The sequence below is a fragment of the Pteronotus mesoamericanus genome, unplaced genomic scaffold (genome assembly GCF_021234165.1).
Source record: "Pteronotus mesoamericanus isolate MK-2021 breed Mesoamerican mustached bat unplaced genomic scaffold, CSHL_Meso_final scaffold_54, whole genome shotgun sequence".
Taxonomy (NCBI): domain Eukaryota; kingdom Metazoa; phylum Chordata; class Mammalia; order Chiroptera; family Mormoopidae; genus Pteronotus; species Pteronotus mesoamericanus.
The window spans coordinates 30840320-30857839 of NW_026555321.1; the positions used below are offsets into that span (position 1 = coordinate 30840320).

The 17520-nt window shown below is 35.2% G+C and overlaps 1 protein-coding gene and 1 non-coding gene across 2 annotated transcripts in view; both read right to left on the reverse strand.

The window, feature by feature from the left end:
- The window catches only part of ATG7 (autophagy related 7), a 282375-nt gene that overhangs the window by 108539 nt on the left and 156316 nt on the right, over nucleotides 1–17520 (reverse strand). The window lies entirely within an intron of this gene.
- Nucleotides 10787–10893, reverse strand: LOC129061161 (U6 spliceosomal RNA). Its single transcript, XR_008528111.1, has one exon. It is a non-coding gene; the product is annotated as a U6 spliceosomal RNA (small nuclear RNA).

Consider the following 17520-nt stretch of genomic DNA (forward strand, 5'->3'; position numbering starts at 1 on the left):
AACATTTTCGGTATATTACACTTTATTATTTCAAGAAAAGTAAAAACACAACTGAAATGCAAAAAAAATATTTATGCAGTGTATGGAGAAGATGCTGTGACTGATTGAACAGGTCAAAAGTGGTTTGCGAAGTTTCTTGGTACTACTGATGTTTTAGCCAAATAATTCAGTGCTGTGATTATTTAGCCAAATAATTCATTGGAAGATGTTCAGCAGCACCGCTGGCTTCTACTCACTAGAAACCAATAATAGCAGGAGACAGTCGACATACTCAAAATATCCAAATCAATCAAGTTATTGGTGAAAATGAAAAACGTGTCTTTTAGTTTATAGAAAAAACTAAACAGGCTTTTTGACCAACCCAATACTTATAATTATATTTAGATAAAGTTTAAAAAACAAGCAAGATGAAATCTATGGTGTTAGAAATTAGGAGAGTGGTTAACCATGGAGGGATTGTAATTGAAAGAGGACACAAGGGAGAGACTGGGGTGCGGGCAACAAAGGTGTACTTTGTGAAAAATGATCAAGCACTTTTTGTATGTATGTTGTCCTTCAATAAAAAGATAAAAGTGCAGTCGTCTTGACAGAATAGTATTAGAACATATGAGTACTTCAAATCAAAAGATGATTATCACATATTTAAAAATTCAATAAACATAGGAACTGTGAATTGCAGAAAGCAAACAGTAAACAGAATGCTCAGAAATTCTTTCAGAATTCAGAATAAAGAGATGAATGTTTTGAAAAGATAGTAGACATTAAAGACAAGTTCAAGAAACCAATTACACACATATAGAAAGGTTGCAGAAGCAGTAACAAAAAATAGGGAAAAAGTTATAGTTTCTTCATTTAGAAATGAAAATACTAAACCCAGTTCAGACTCTTCTGACTTTTTTTTTCAAATGCTTGTTTGTTTTTTTTGAGGGATAGGAAATTATGATTTTCTTTTTTTCAATATTCTTTAGTATTCAATTATCTTTCACTTTACAAAGTGAATATTTTAAAGAAAATCCAAAGATAAGAATGTTGACTCTTAAGCAGCATGCCACACCATTCCTGCTTGTATGCACACAAAGACTGATATGTGGGAATATTCACTGCAACACAGTTGAAGCAGCAAAAGATTAGAAACAATTACCCTTTAATAGGGGACTGGTTAACTAAATTATGGTATATTTACAATCAAGGACATTACAATCTGGATCCATTAAAAAAAAAGAGACATTTCTATATATTTATTGAATGTAAACTGTAATTGAAAAATAAATTAGAAAAAAAAGATCATTGTCCCCCCATCCCTCAAAAAGAATTAGGCAGTTCCATAGTACTAACATAAACTGATTTCCAAGACATGAGATACATTAAAAAGCAATGCCCAAATCATGTGTCTAGTGTTAATGTTTTAAAAATAAAAGTGAAGGAAGAGAGAGGAAGAGGGGGAAATGCACATATGTTTGTTTATGCATATATCATCTCTGGAAGAATATACACACACAACTGGCATCGAATAGTTGCCTCTGTATATTCTTTTATGCTACTTGAATTTTTAAGACCATGTACATGTATTACTTATTTAAATAATATTAAAATCTTAGTGTAGGGTTTTTTTTGTTTTTGTTTTTTCCCATTGCTAGAGAAAAGTTTCAGAAGAGAAGGAAGAACTCTCAAAGTCCTCATGAAGAAGCTGGAGCTAGATAGGAGCGGTAGTCCTCCCTCAGCCACAGGAAGCACAGAGCAACTGTAGTGTCAATTTAGGAGATGAGGAAACTGGGCTGAGGAGTTCTAGTATCTGAACAGCAGGCAACAAAGTCATCTGCTGCCAAAGAGAGGAATGGGGTGGGCTATGGAACTTGATGAGGGTGGTAACGGTCTGGGACAGCTACATGGGAAATGAAGAAAGGAAGCAGATCAGGATCACAGAAAGAGTGCTGAGCAATCTGAGACCCCTGCTCAGGACAGATAACATACACTTTTAGAGAAATGTGGTTAAGGACCCATCTAAACTTGGGGACTCACAGCAGGATATGGGTGAAAAAGGCAGAGGTCAAAGAAATTGAGGGGCTGGTGAATACCAGGACGGGATTCAAGGCTGTAAGAAACGACCTGCAGGATGGAAGGAACAGACAGACTGATATTCCTAAGGGCTGGAGCAATGGGGGTGGCTGTCATATCTCAAGGCATATTCAAAATAGTCTTTGGCTGATTAACCACATAAATTAATCTGACAACTTACTGCCTGGATAAAAAGACATTTAATAACTGAATCCCTCAGTAATAAGACTTCTTACAAGTCAGACTGTTATCTCAGGAGAAATGTGCATGGGAATTAAAAGACCTTTTTCAAAATGATAAATGCTAAGTGTTTAGTGATCACTTATTTCTGAGTGAACTACTAAGCTCACGAAATAGCTACTTTATGCCAGGCTTCCAGTAAAGTAAAAGAAGAAATAAGTTTGAAAGATGGACAAAAACTTTGGAAGAAAATGAAATAATTCCAGAGATGATACTTTGTTAGACTTCATTAAATTTTCAGTTTTCAAGCCTATGTTTCCACAGATAATTTTGTGGTGCTACAAATCTGGACAGTGGAAAAACTAACAGCAAGGACAGAATGAGTAAAGGCCTTCCCTAGAATCAGGATGTACAGAAAGTTTAGTGCTGAAACACTATTAATAGCCCAGGCTTGAAATATGTGGAAAAACTTAATCCTCTAGGGGCATACTTAATCATGCAAGGGTTTTCCAGTATTCCCTTTACGTGCTGGGAAGTTAATCTGTGTTACAAGTATAAGCAGCTTGTAAAAGGTACCAGGACTTCCCACCCCTACAAACATTTTAACTCTTTTAAAGGGGAAAGACGTGTGTCTTACATAATCCAAAAACCAAAACCAGGATACCATCACAATGAATTTAAGCACTGCAACAACCTGTCAATCTACTTAAAATACATCACACCTCTTAAGCTAATTACATAAAACAAGGTCCTGAGATGTGTAAACGTTATATTCTGGTAGGTTCTGGGAGAGTTTACTAAGTTGAGAAATAATAATGACCCTTTTAGTATAACAATATAGATCCTTTCCTGATGGACATAATTTTCCTTACTCAACTGTTTTATAAGGCTAGGTGATCTTTACTCATAATATGAACGCATACCCTTGGACAAAGGTGGTATATGTCTCCTTAACACATAAATCTAAGAATATCACTTTTCTTGCTAAGATTCTCTGGTGACTTTTAAAAAAATTATAGTTGATATAAAATATATCATATTAGTTTTGAGTGTACAACATAGCAATTTGACATTTATATACTTTACAATGTAATCGCCACACTAAGTCTACTAACCATCTGTCATCATGAAAAGTTATTATTGGTACAATATTATTGAATAGATTTCCTATACTGTATATTAGATCCCTGTGACTTATAATTGGAAGTTTGTACCTCTTATTCCTTTTCACCTTTTTCACACACACCCCCCCACACACACATTCTTCCCTCTGGCATCTCTCTGACCTATGAGTGTCAATCTGTTTGGTTTTTTTTAGGTTCTACACATAAGTGAAATCATACAGTACGTGCCTTTTTCTGTCTGCCCTATTTCACTTAGCATAATATCCACTAGGTCCATCCCTATTGTCACAAATGGTAAGATTTTATAGATGGGAGAGGTTAAGAATAGTATAGGCAATGGAGAAGCCAAAGAACTTATATGTACGACCGATGGACATGAACTAAGGGGGAGGGGAATGCTGGTGGAACAGGGGGTGCAGGGCAGAGGGGAGTAAACAGAAGAAACAAATAGGACAACTGTAATAGCATAATCAATGAAATATATATTAAAAAATGGCAAGATTTCATTCTTTTTTTATTGCCAAATAATAATACATTACATATACATATGTACATGCATACATACATGTATGTATATCTCTCACATTTTTATCCAATCATCTATTGATTAATACCTAGGTTGCCCCTATATCTTGGCTATTGATAAATAATGTTGCTATAAACATAGGTATGCATACATATTTTCAAATTAGTATTTTCTTTTTTTTTGGATAAACGCCCAGAAAAAAATTACTGTGTCCTATGGTGTTGGGAAATGCCCTGTCTGGTTTCAGGAACTGTAGCCCTGCTGACAGGTGGGAGGGCTCCGAGTCTGGAACTAATCAAGGAGGCCTTGGGAAAACAGGCCACTGAGGAGACAAAACCTGTCCCCCTGGCAGGGGTGCACCCCTGCCTCCCTCACATCAGCCTGCTTAGCCCTGGGAGATGGCTGGTAGTCAATGATGGGTAAGATCCCTCAATGGAAGGGACAACCTACAACAGACACAGCCACAACTGGGCATCAGGGAAAAAACTTGAGGGACACAGAGAAAAGACAAAATGACCTGCACCCCTCGGCTCAGCTTGGATACGGCCAGGGTCCTCATTCTATCTCAAATAAATTTCCTTATCTCTTGGCAGCTCCCTCCCTCTGCCTGGCTCAGGCTTGAAACAATACTGGAGACAGTCCTAAACTAGATCTGGTGATTCTCAGGGGAAATCAGGCCTAGAAGTAAATTCTTTAATGCATGCTTTGTTTCTCCCTCAAAAGCTATGACAGCCAGCTCATACTAGGAAGGAAATTTACATTATTCACAGACCCTAACCCTAGAACCTTTGGCGTTCTTATGTTTACTGTGCTCTTATGTTTACTACGCTCTCATGTTTACTAGTCTCCTCTCGGATCCATGTAAATCGGTGTGTTCCTGCCATTTGTTTTTTTCAAAACATCATCTATTCTCCGTAAACATTAACACACTGATGTAATGAGATCACCTATACATTCCTGTTACCTAGCCCCATTGATAACTTTTTCAATAAAAGCCTTGGGAAAAAGGGGCTCGGGGGTGCTTCTCCAGTAGAGGGAAGAGCCCTTTCCCCTCTCCTGGCAAACAGAGAAGTGTTTGCAACAATTTGTGTTTATTTCCCCCATCCATCACAACTCCGGGACAGGCTCTGGGGGATCAGAGCCCACGCTCCCACCTCAGCTGGCTCTGGACAGTGACCTTCAGATCCAGGAGCCCTGCACGTCGCCCCAACACCATGGTAGTTCTATCTTTAATTTTTTGAGAAACCTCCATATTGTTTTTCCAAAATAGTGCACCATTTTACATTCCTACCCAATAGAACACAAGGGTTCCTATTTCTCCACATCCTCGCCAACACCTGTTTGTTGACTTTTTTGATAATAGCCATTCTGATATATGTGAGATGATACATCATTGTGGTTTTGATTTGCATTTCTCTACTGATGAGTGATTTTGTGCATCTTCATATGTCTGTTGGCCATCTATATTTATTCTTTGGAGAAATGTTAATTCAGGTCATCTGACCATTTTTTAATGGAATTTTTTGGGTTTTTGATGTTGAGTTGTATGAGTTCTTTATATATTTTGGATATATGATTTGAAAATATTTCCTATTCAGTAGGATGTCTTATTTGTTGATGGTTTCCTTTGCTGTACAAAAGCTTTTTTTCAGTTTGATGTAGTCCCATTTGCTTATTTTTTATTTGTTACCCTTGCCTAAGGGAGATATATCCAAAAAACAAAATATTGCTAAGACCAATGTCTGAGGCTTTCCTGCCTTTATTTTCTTCTGGAGTTTTATAGTTTCAAGTCTTACATTTAAATCTTTAATTCATTTTGAGTTTATTTTTGCATATGATGTAAGAAAGTGTTCCCATTTCAATTTTGTGCATGTTGTTTGTCCAGTTTTCCCAAACCATTTATTAAAGAGACTGCCTCCTACTGTATATTCTTGCCTCCCTTGTTGTAAATTAATTGACCATATAAACAAAGGTTTATTTCTGGGCTCTCCCTTCTCTTCGATTGATCTATGTGTCTATTTTTGTGCCTAAACCATACTGTTTTGATTATTGTAGTACTGTAGTATAGTCTGAAATCAGGGCACGTGATACCTCCAACTTAATATTTTCCTCAAGATTCCTTTGACTATTAAATATCTTTTGTGTTTCCATATAATTTTAGGATTACTTGTTTTAGCTCTGTGAAAAATGACATTGGTATTTTGATAGAGATTGCTTTAAATCTGTAGATTGCTATGGGTTGTGTGGACATTTTCACTATATTAATTATTCCAATCCATGAGCACAGTATATCCTTCCATTTATTTGCATCATCTTCAATTTCTTTCATCAATGTCTTTCAGTCTCCAGAGTACAGGTATTTCACCTTCTTGGTTAAATTTATTCCTAGGTATTTTATACTCTTTGATGCAATTGTAAATGGGATTTGTTTTTTTATTTCCCTTTTTGCTAGCTCATTATTAGTGTATATAAATGCAACAGGTTCCTGAATATTAATTTTGTATATTGCAACTTTACTGAATTCATTCATTAGTTCTAATAGTTTTTTTGGTGGAGTCTTAAGGGTTTTCTATGTCGAGTAACATGCTTTCTGCAAACAGAGTCAGTTTTAACTCCTTCCTGTCCAACTTGGATGCCTTTTATTTCTTTTTCTTGTCTGCTGTGGTCAGGACTTCCAATATTAATACCTTCAATTTATTCCAATTGAATGTGGTGAGAATGAGCATCTCACTTTGTTCCTGACCTCAGAGTAAAAGTTTTCAGCTCTTTACCACTGAGTTTGATGTTAGCTATGGGTTTGTCATCTATGGCTTTTATTATGTTGAGGTATGTTCCCCAGACCCACTTTGTTGAGACATTTATCAGAAATGGACGCCAAATTTTGTCAAATGTTTTTTCTGCATCTAGTGATATGATTGCATGACTTTTATCCTTTTTTTTTAATGTAGGGTACCACAGTGATTGATTTGTGGGTATTGGACCATTCTTGCATCCCTGGTATTAATCCCACTTGATCATGATATATAATCCTTTTAGTGTATTGTTAGATTCATTTTGCTGTTATTTTGTTAAGGAATTTTGCATCTATGTTCAACAGAAATATTAGCATATGATTTTCTTTTTCTGTAAAGTTTTTGTTTGGTTTTGATATGAGGGTAATGCTGGCTTCATAGAGTGAGTTTGAAGTATTCCTTCTTCAATTTTGGGGGGAATAATTTGAGAAGGTTTATTATTAATTGTTCTTTAAATGTTTGGTAAAACTCACCTGTGAAACTGTCTGGTCCTGGACTTTTTTTGTTGCAAGTTTTCTGATGACTGATTCAATTTCATTACTAGCAATTAGTCTGTTCAGATTTTGTGTTTCATTTTGATTAATCTTGGATGGATGAATGTCTCTAGAAATTTATCCATTTCTTCTAGGTTGTTCATTTTGTTGGCATGAAATTGTTCACACCATTCTTTTTTTGGTAGTGAAATTATCAATAGAATATTTTATTTTTATTTCTAATATTACTAAGTAGCATTTCCATTAAATGTCACATTTCACCTTCACCCCTTCCCTGAAATTCTGGCCTCTGTTTTCACAGAACCTGATAGATCAAGGATTTGCCATGTTGTTTTGTGATTGCTTATTTATATGCTGTCTCTCATACAAGTCCATAAGCTCCTTGGTGACAAGTTATATCTAATTTAACTTTTTTTTGGATGAGGACTTATTGACAGTAGTATACTTTACAAAGTGTTCCCTCCAATATTTCCAGTTCTCACCTGGCACCATACATAGTTATTACAATATTATTGACTCTATTTTCTCTGCTGTACTTTACATCTCCATCACTATTTTGTTACTACCAATTTGTACTTCTTGACTCAGTCCACCATTGTCACCCAGTCACCCAACCTCCCTCTTCCTGGCAACCACTAGTCTGTTCTCTGTATCTATAAGTCTGTCTGTTTTGTTTGCTCATTTATATTGTCCTTTAGATTACATATATAAATAAAATCATGTTGCATTTGTCTTTCTCTGACTACTTATTTCACTTACATAATACCCTCTAGGTCCATCCATACCGTTGAGAATGGCAAGATTTCGGTTTTTTTTACAACTAAGTAATCCATTATTTATATGAATCATCTTCTTCATCTACTGTTCATAGTATTCTTTTATGATCCTTTGTATTTCTGTGGTATCAGTTGTAATACCACATTATTTTTTAGAATGCATGCTTTCTAAAATAATGCGTTATAGAAAATAATGCTTTCTTCTCTTTCATTTCTGATTTTATTTATTTGGACCCTTTCTCTGTTTTTCTTGATGAGTCTGGTTAAAGATTTATCAATTTTGTTTACCTTTTTAAAGAACTACCTCTTCAATAAAAAATAAACAAAAAACAATGAACCACCTCTTAGTTTTATTGATATTTTATATTTATTTTTAGTCTGTATTTCATTTATTTCTGACCTGATCTCTATTATTTCCTTTCTTCTAGTCACTTTGGGTGTTGTTTGTTCTTCTTTTTTTAGTTTCTTTAGGCATAAGTTATATTTTGGGAAGAAGTAGGTTCTTGTTTCTTGACTCAAACCTGTATCACTATGAACTTCTCTCTCAGAACTGCTTTTGCTTTATCCCAACAATTTTGGAGTTGTATTTCCATTTTAATGTCTCAAGATATTTTTAAATTTCCTCTTTACTTTCTTATTTTACCCATTGATTGTTTAATAGCATGTTGTTTAGTCTCTACATGTTTGCATGCTTTCCAGTTTGCTTCTTTTAATTGATTTCTAGTTTTGTACTGTGTGGTCAGAAAACATACATACTTGATATGATTTCAATCTTCTTAAATTTACTGAGACTTATTTTGCGGCTTAACATGTGATCTGTCCTGAAGGATATTCCATGTGCACTAGAAAAGAATGTGTATTTTTGTAGTTTTTGAATGAAATATTTGTAAATATCTACTAAGTTCATCTGCTCTAATATACTCTACAATGCCATTGTTTCCCTATTGATTTTCTGTCTGGATGATCTATCCATTGATGTAACTGGGGTATTAAAGATCCCTATTATTACTGTATTACTTTCAATTTCTCCCTTTATGTTTGTTAATATTTGCTTTAGGTATTTACGTGCTCTTTCTTGTCTCTTCATACAGTCTTTGTTTTAAAGTCTATTTTGACTGATACGAGTATTGCTATCCCAACTTTCTTTCCATTTCTATTTGCATGGAATATCTTTTGCCATCCCTTCACTTTCAGAGTGTGTGTGTGTGTGTGTGTGCTGATCTGAAGTGAGTCTCTTATAGGCAGAATAAATGTGGGTCTTTTCTTTTTTATCCTTATATTTCCTTACATTTCTTCTGTTTGTTGCATTTAGTCCATTTACATTTAAAGTAATTATTAATAGGTATGTTCTTATTAGAATTTTGTTATTTTGGGGCATTGTTTTTGTGTTTCTTCTCTGTTCCTTTATTCTCTTCCCTGTGGTTTTCTAGTTTTCTTTAGGGTTTTGTGTGGGTTCCTTTCTCTTTATGTTTTGTAGGTTTTTAGCTTGTGGTTACCATGAGGTTTATATATATCAACCCATATCTATGGCAGTCTATCTTAAACTGATAGGTATTTAAGTTCAAATGCATTCTAAAAGCACTACATTTTTACTACCCACTTTACACTTTACATTTTTGCATCATATTTAAGATCTCTTTGTTTCATGTGCCCTCTGTTTATTGTAGTTATTTCTGGTTTGTTTACTTTTGTCTTTTGACCTTTACACTAAGCTTTTTAAATGGCTGATCCACTGCCTTTGTTACATATTTGCTTTTACCCATGAAATCTTTTCTTCCATATATATATTTTTTTAATTTTATTTTTTTATTGTTCAATACATTTGTCTCCACCTTCCCGCCATCACTTTCCCAACATACATTTTTATTTCTTGTTATGGTCCTTTTTCCTGCTCAGAGGAAACTGTTTAAAATTTCTTGTAAAGCTGGTTTAGTGGTGACAAGCTCTTTTAGTTTTTGCTTGTCTGGAAAACTCTTTATATCTTCTTCAATTCTAAATGATAACCTTGCCTGGTGGAGTATTCTGGGTTGCAGGTGCCTTCTTTTTCAGCACTTTACTCTCACTCCTTTCTGGCCTGAAATGTTTCTACTGAGAAATGACCTGATGAGATTTAAGAGGGGTAGGAGGGAGATCCACTTATATGTGACTAGGTGTTTTCTTCTTGTTGCCTTTGAGATTCGCTGTTTACTTTTAACTTTTGCCGTTTTAATTGCAGTATGTCTTTCTGTGGGCCTCTTTGGGTTCATATTGTTTGGAGATCTCTTTTCTTTCTGGACATGGATGTATGTTTCCTTCCCCAGATTAGGAAAGTTTTCAGCTGTTATTTCTTCAAATAAGCTTTCTGCCACTTCCTCTCTCTTCTTCTTATGGAATCCCTATAACGCAAAGGATAGTGTTCTTGATGCTGCAGAGGTCTCTTAGACTATCCTCATTTAAAAAACTTTTATTTTTTTATTTCTTTTTTGCTATTTTGACTGAGTGGTATTTGTCTTTACCGGACTACTTATTTCACTTACATAATTATTTCACTTACATATTACTGAATAATTCACTTACATAATTACATGAAGGTCACTATTCTGACCTTCATGTATACTGACATGTTCTGTATATTCTGATCTGCTGTTGATTCCCACTAGTGTATTTTTAATTTCAGTTACATGTCAGCTTTTATTAGTTCTTTATTGTATTTTCTAATTCTCTATTGAAGTTCTGAGTTCTTCTATTCTTTTCTCAAGTTTGGTAAGCATCCTTATATGACCATTACTTTGAATTCTTTATCAAGGAAATTACTTATCTCCCTTTCATTAGTGTTTTAAAATTTTTCTTTCTTTCTTTTTTTTATATGGAATGCTTCACGAATTTGCGTGTCATCCTTGCGCAGGGGCCATGCTAATCTTCTCTGTATCGTTCCAATTTTAGTGTATGTGCTACCGCAGTGAGCACTGTTTTGTTTTTTGTTTTTTGTTTTTCTTATTCCTTCATTTGGAACATATTTCTCTGCTTTCTTATTTATTTATTTATTTATTTATTTACTTTCTGTATTTGTTTCTGTAGATATATAAAATAGCTATCTCTCTCAATTTTGAAGGATAGGTTTTGTGTAGAAGCAACCTCTGTATCAAATGTATGTACCAGGTGGTTTTGGCAGGCTGGCTGGAGCTTAAGTGGGTGACTGTGGTGCCTGGGGCATCCTGGGGGCCTGGCTGGCTGAATCTGCAGCAGGCGCTGAGATAGCTTGGGTACATGACTCCCTGGGTAGCCAGCTGACGTGGGCTGCAATGGGTGCTGTCCCAGGGACACTGTGGTGGCCTGAAAGGCCACTACATCCAACTAGAGTACTTAGACCAAGCTCCTGACCATGCTATCTAGATGGAGGAGAAAGTAAACAATAGTGCTCGCTGGCACCTATGACTCTGTAGAGTTCCTTCAGATCCCCGAGAGTTCCCACAGTTTTCCACCTTTTTGGCAGGTGCCTTGGGGTTAGCAAATAAATGTTTTTCATGTAGAGTTTAGGTGCACGTTAAATTGATGTTTTAAGAGGAAAATAGTCTAACAATAAAATGTCACTATATATGTATCTATCAATAATCACCTTAAATGTAGATGACTTAAATGCTTCAAATAAAAGACACACAGTGGCAGAATGGACAAGCAAACAAGACCCATATGTATGCTGTCTCCAAGAGATCCACCCCAGATCGAAAGATACACACAAACTAAAAGTAAAGGAATGGAAAAAGATATTTCATGAAAATGGAAAGAAAAAAAAAAAGCAGGGATAGCAATACTTATATCCAACAAAATAGACTTTAAAACCAAGCTATTTGTAAGAGACAAAGAAGGACACTACATAATGATAAAGAGAACACTCCAACAAGAGGATATAACCCTAGTAAACATTTAAACACCCCACATAGGAGCACCGAAATATTTAAAGCAAATCCTGATGGACGTAAAGGGAGACACTGACAGAAATACAGCCATAGCTGGGGCTTTTAACACCCCATTGATTCTGGTGGATAGATCTTCCAGACAATCAACAGTGGCCTTACATGACACAGTAGATCAAATGGATTTAATTGATATCTTTAGAGCATTTCATACCAAAGCAGCAGAATACACATACTTCTCAAGTGCACATGGAGTATTTTCTAGGACAGATCACATGGTTGGACACCAAACAATTCTCAATAAATTTAAGAAGATTGAAATCATATCAAGCATCTTCTCTGACCACAGTGCTATGAAACTAGAAATCAATCATAAGAACACTGAAAAACATGCAAAGACATGAAAGCTAAATAACCATGTATTAAACAATGAAGGAGTCAAAAATAAGATCAAGAAAGAAATAAAAAAAATACCTTAAAACAAATGAAAATAAAAACATAACAATCCAAAATCTGTGGGATACAGGGGAAGAAATCATGAGAGGGAAATTCATAGTATTACAGACCTATCTCAAAAAACAAGAAAAAGCTCAAATAAAAAATCTAATGTTACACTTAAAGGAGCTTGAAAAACAACAACAAACAAGGCCCAAAGAGAGTAGAAGGAAGAAAATAATAAAGATCAGAGCAGAAATAAATGAAATAGAGTCTAAAAAAAGGATACAATAGATCAATGAATCCAAGAACTGGCTCCTTGAAAAGATAAACAGATTGACAAGATGTTAAGCAGACACATCAAGGAAAAAAAAAGAGAGAAAAGCCAAATAAATAAAATCAGAAATGAAAGAGAAGAAATAATAACTGACACCAAAGAAATACAAAGGATTGTAAGAAAGTATTTTGAAGAACTATATGCCAGCAAACTGGACAATCTGGACAAAATGGATAAACTCCTAGAAACATAAGATCTTCCAAAACTAAATCAGGAAGAATCCTAGAATCTGAATAGACAAATTACACCTAATGAAATTGAGGCAGTAATCAAAAAACTCCCAAAAAACAAAAGCCCTGGACAGACGCCTCACAGATGAATTTTTACCAAACATTCTGAGAGGAATTAACACCTCTCCTTTTCAAACTATTCCAAAAATTTAAGAGAAGGGAAGTCTCCCAAAATCATTTTACTAGGCCAGCATTATGCTAATTCCAAAACCAGAAAAAAACACCACAAAAAAACAAACAAACAAACTTACATAGGCCAATACACTGATGAACATAGATGCTAAAATCCCCAACAAAATATAGCAAACTGAATACAGCAATGCATCAAAAAGATCATACACCATGATCAAGTGGGATTTATTCTGAGAATGCAAGGTTGGTACAACATTTGAAAACCAATAAATGTGATTCACCACATAAACAAAATGAAGGATAAAAATCACATGATCTTATTAATAGATGCAGAGAAAGCACTTGATAATATCCAGTATCCATTTATGATAAAATCTCTCAGCAAAGTGGGAATAAAGGGAATATACCTAAACATAATAGAGGCCATATATGACAAATCCACTGCCAGTATTATATTCAACAGGGAAAAACTACAAACATTCCCCTTAACATTGGTAACAAGACAGGGATGTCTGCTTTCACTTCTCTTACTCAACATAGAGACTAGAATCCTAGCCACAGCAGCCAGACAAGAAGAAGAAATAAAAGGCATCCAGATTGGACAGGAAGAAGTAAAACTGTCATTATTTGCAGATGACATGATATTGTCCATAGAGAACCTCAAAGATTCCACCAAGAAACTACTAGAATTGATAAATAAACTCAGTAAAGTAGCAGGATACAATATTAATATCCAGAAATCAGTTGCATTTTTGTATGTCAATAACAGACTAACCATAAGGGATATTAGGAAAACAACCCCACTCATAATTGCATCAAAAAGAATAGAATACCTACGAATAAACCTAACCAAGGATGTAAAAGACCTGTACTTGGAAAATTATAAGACAGTGAAGTAAGAAATGGAAGTTACAAATAACTGGAAGCACATACCGTGTTCTTGAATAAGAAGAAAAATACATTAAAATGTCCATACTATCCAAAGGAATCTATAGATTCAATGCAATTCCTATCAAGATTCCAATGACATATTTCACAGAACTAGAACAAGTATTTGAAAAACTTATATGGAACCACAAAAGGCTCTGCATTGCAACAGTGATCCTTAGAAAGAAGAACAAAGTTGAAGGAATCATGCTACCTAATATGGCCTATACTATAAGGCCATAGTAAGCAAAACACATGGTACTGGCATAAAAACAGACATACAGATCAATGGAATAGAATAGAGAACCCAGAAATAAACACATACCTTTATAGTTAATTAATATTTGACAGAGAAAGCAAGCACATACAACGGCCTAGAGAGAGTTTATTCAATAAATGGTGTTGGGAAAATTTGACAGATACATGCAGAAAAACAAAACTAGACCAACTTCTTACACCACATCCAAGAATAAATTCAAAATGGAGTAAACATTTATATGTTAGACTCAAAACCATAAAAATCATAGAAGGAAACATAGGCAGCAAAATCTCAGACATTGTTTGTGGCAATATATTATTGCATATATCTCCCCTGGAAAAAGAAACAAAAGAACAAGCAAATGGGAGTACATGAAACTAAAAAATTTTTGCACAGCAAAGGAAAGCATCAACAAAATAAAACAACAACCCACAGAGTTGGAGAACATATTCACCAATACATCTGATAAGGGGTTAATATCCAAAATTTATAAGGAACTTACAAATCCCAACACAAAAACAACAACAACAAAAACCCAATTATAAATTGGCAAAGGACCTGATAGACACTTCTCCAAAGAGGACATTCAGATGGTCAATAGACATACGAAAAGATGCTCAACATCACTAATCATCAGAGAAACACAAATTAAAACACAGTGAGGTATCATCTCACATCTGTCAGAATGGCTGTCATCAATAAACCAAGAAACAAAGTGCTGGCAAGGATGTGGGGAAATGGGAACCCTTTTGCACTGCTTGTGGGAATGCAGACTGGTGCAGCCACTGTGGAGATAACTCAAAAGTTAAAAATACATCTGCCTTTTAACCTAGCGATCCCACTTCTGGGAATATATTCAAAGGAACACAAAACACTAATTTGAAAGAACATAAACACTCCTATGTTCAATGCAGCATTATTTACAATCACCAAGATATGGAAGCAGTCTAAGTGTTCATCAGTAGATGAATGGAAAAAAACAATTATGGGACATTTACACAATCGAATACTATTTAGCCATAAAAAGAGAGAGAGAGAGAGAGAATTTTACCCTTTGTGACAGTATGGATGGACCTGGATAACTTTATGCTAAATGAAATAAGCCAGTCAGAGAAAGAAAAATACGATATGCTTTCACTCACATGCGGAATGTAATGAACAAACTGAACTAACAAGCAAAGCAGAGACAGACTCAGAGAGCGAGAGAAAGCAGGATGACAGCTAAGTGGGGAGAGGGGAGGTTAGAAAGTGGAAGAATTAAGCAAAAAGAAAAAAGGACTCATGGACATGGACAACATTGTGGTGACTGTGTGGGGGCTGGGAGGGATGTATAAGAGGACTAAATGGTAATGGAAAAAATTACAACAAACCATTTTTTAAAAGAAATAAAATTAAAATAATAGAATGAAATAATAAAACAAAACAAAACAAAACAAAACAAAATGCTATTGTATTTACATGCCCCAGAGCAGGCATGTGTGCTGGAGTGGGCCTCTCAGTGATACCCATACTATAGGTTGTACTGTTTATGTAGAGTTCCCATGATTACCGCATATCTGTCTCTCCTACACTTCTCTATGTGGTTCATTCTCCCCCCTACCCCGCCCCCACCGTGTGTGTGTGTGTGTGTAAAGAAGCTGTTCAATCAGTTGTTCTTTGGGAAGAAATGCTGTACACATAAGTGCATCAGTGGGAGGAAATGAGTTCAGGGTCTTTCTACACCAGCATCTTGGGCCCTTCCCTTTGGTAACTCTTTACTAGATCAAATCCCTAATCTTCTGCTAGGCATTTAAGTCCCTCCATAACTCACTACTTTTGGATGACTCTCTGAAGAATGATTTTCATAGGGTCTAAGATCTAACAACTCTGCAATCATTATCATTTCATGAGAAGCAGAAGGAATTCATAGTTTACAACTCTTCATTATTCTTAAATAGAGGACCAGGAAGTGTGTACCCTATCTTAAAAAATAAAGAAAAGCTTGCATATTTTCAAAGCAAAAAGGAAACATGCAATGTCTGCAAAACTATTTAAAGTCTCTGTTGTTCAGAAATTGTACTCACTTGTTCTAGATAATTTAAAAATATCCTTGTATGTGTTCTGATTTGTAAAAAAGTTAAATAAATCTTCCCCAATGTCCAGATAGGGTAATAATAGTATGGAAGTCACCAGTATCCTTAATTCCCATCATATACGAATCCATGAAAGGAAGGTCAAAATACTCTCCACTTAGAGACAGTCACCCAGTTGCCTGCAGAGACTGCTCCAAGTTGAGGGCAAAACCTTCTGTTTTCCAACACTGTTGTTAAGTGAGCCATTTCAGGGCAGAGAAGCCCCAATTCAGATAATGAGTGGGAAGCACTGCCAATACAACCAGAAAACCCTTAATGTTTTTGTCTCTTGGTGCCCTGGGATTTCTGTCATAATAAAGATAATCAAAGAACAAAGCCCCAATTTCAGCAACTCTTACAACACTATTGTACCACTTTCACTGCTCCCAGCTCCTCCACAGGACCATCACCTTGAAAAGTTTCAACTCCTTTCTCATTCGCTCTTGGTGCTGCCTACCTCAAATGATCTCCTGTCTGCTGCATTAAATGAGATCTTTTACTTGAATCAAAGCTCAGCTCAAGTTATCAACTCCTGCAAGAAGTCTTCCCTGATTAACTCCATTCTCTATGATCTTTTCTTTCCCCACTCTCCAAGGCACAATGAGTTGCAAAGGACTGAAAAAGATGCTGACTCACTATTCCCTATAATCAGGACTTGATGGCATTTTGAAATATCAATGAGATGTTCAATAACTTTGTTTCTCTTTCTATACATGTCAATGCCATAAAGCAGATAATAAATGAGAGAATAGCTTCATATGGAAACATGAAACTATCATCCTCACTACATCTGTTCCTGTTAACTTTATTGGACACAAGTAAGATTTACAAAAAAAAAAGGGAGAAATCCAAATTCAAGAGTTCAAGATAGGTAATAGTATGTCAAAACTACAACATTGATGAGGATAATTACTGATGTGCCAAAAATATAGAACAGATAAACCTCTTCTTTCTCTAAAGTCACTATATAGTACACACTATCCATAGGCATCCAAATGCAAAATGAGAACAATAATAATTTAGAGGATGTGGGTGACTTCAAATTAAAACATCAAATAGCTTTAAAATTGAGATAACTGACAATGGAATAAAAGTCTCAAAATTTTAGTACTGTAATTGAACTTCTTAGGATGCAACATACAATTAGGCTAAAAAAAGAACCAAATAATATTATATCTTGGTATCTTCACATACCAAAATCAGAATTCTATTGAAGCCAATGGGGTAGAAGAAAAGGAAATGAGAATTG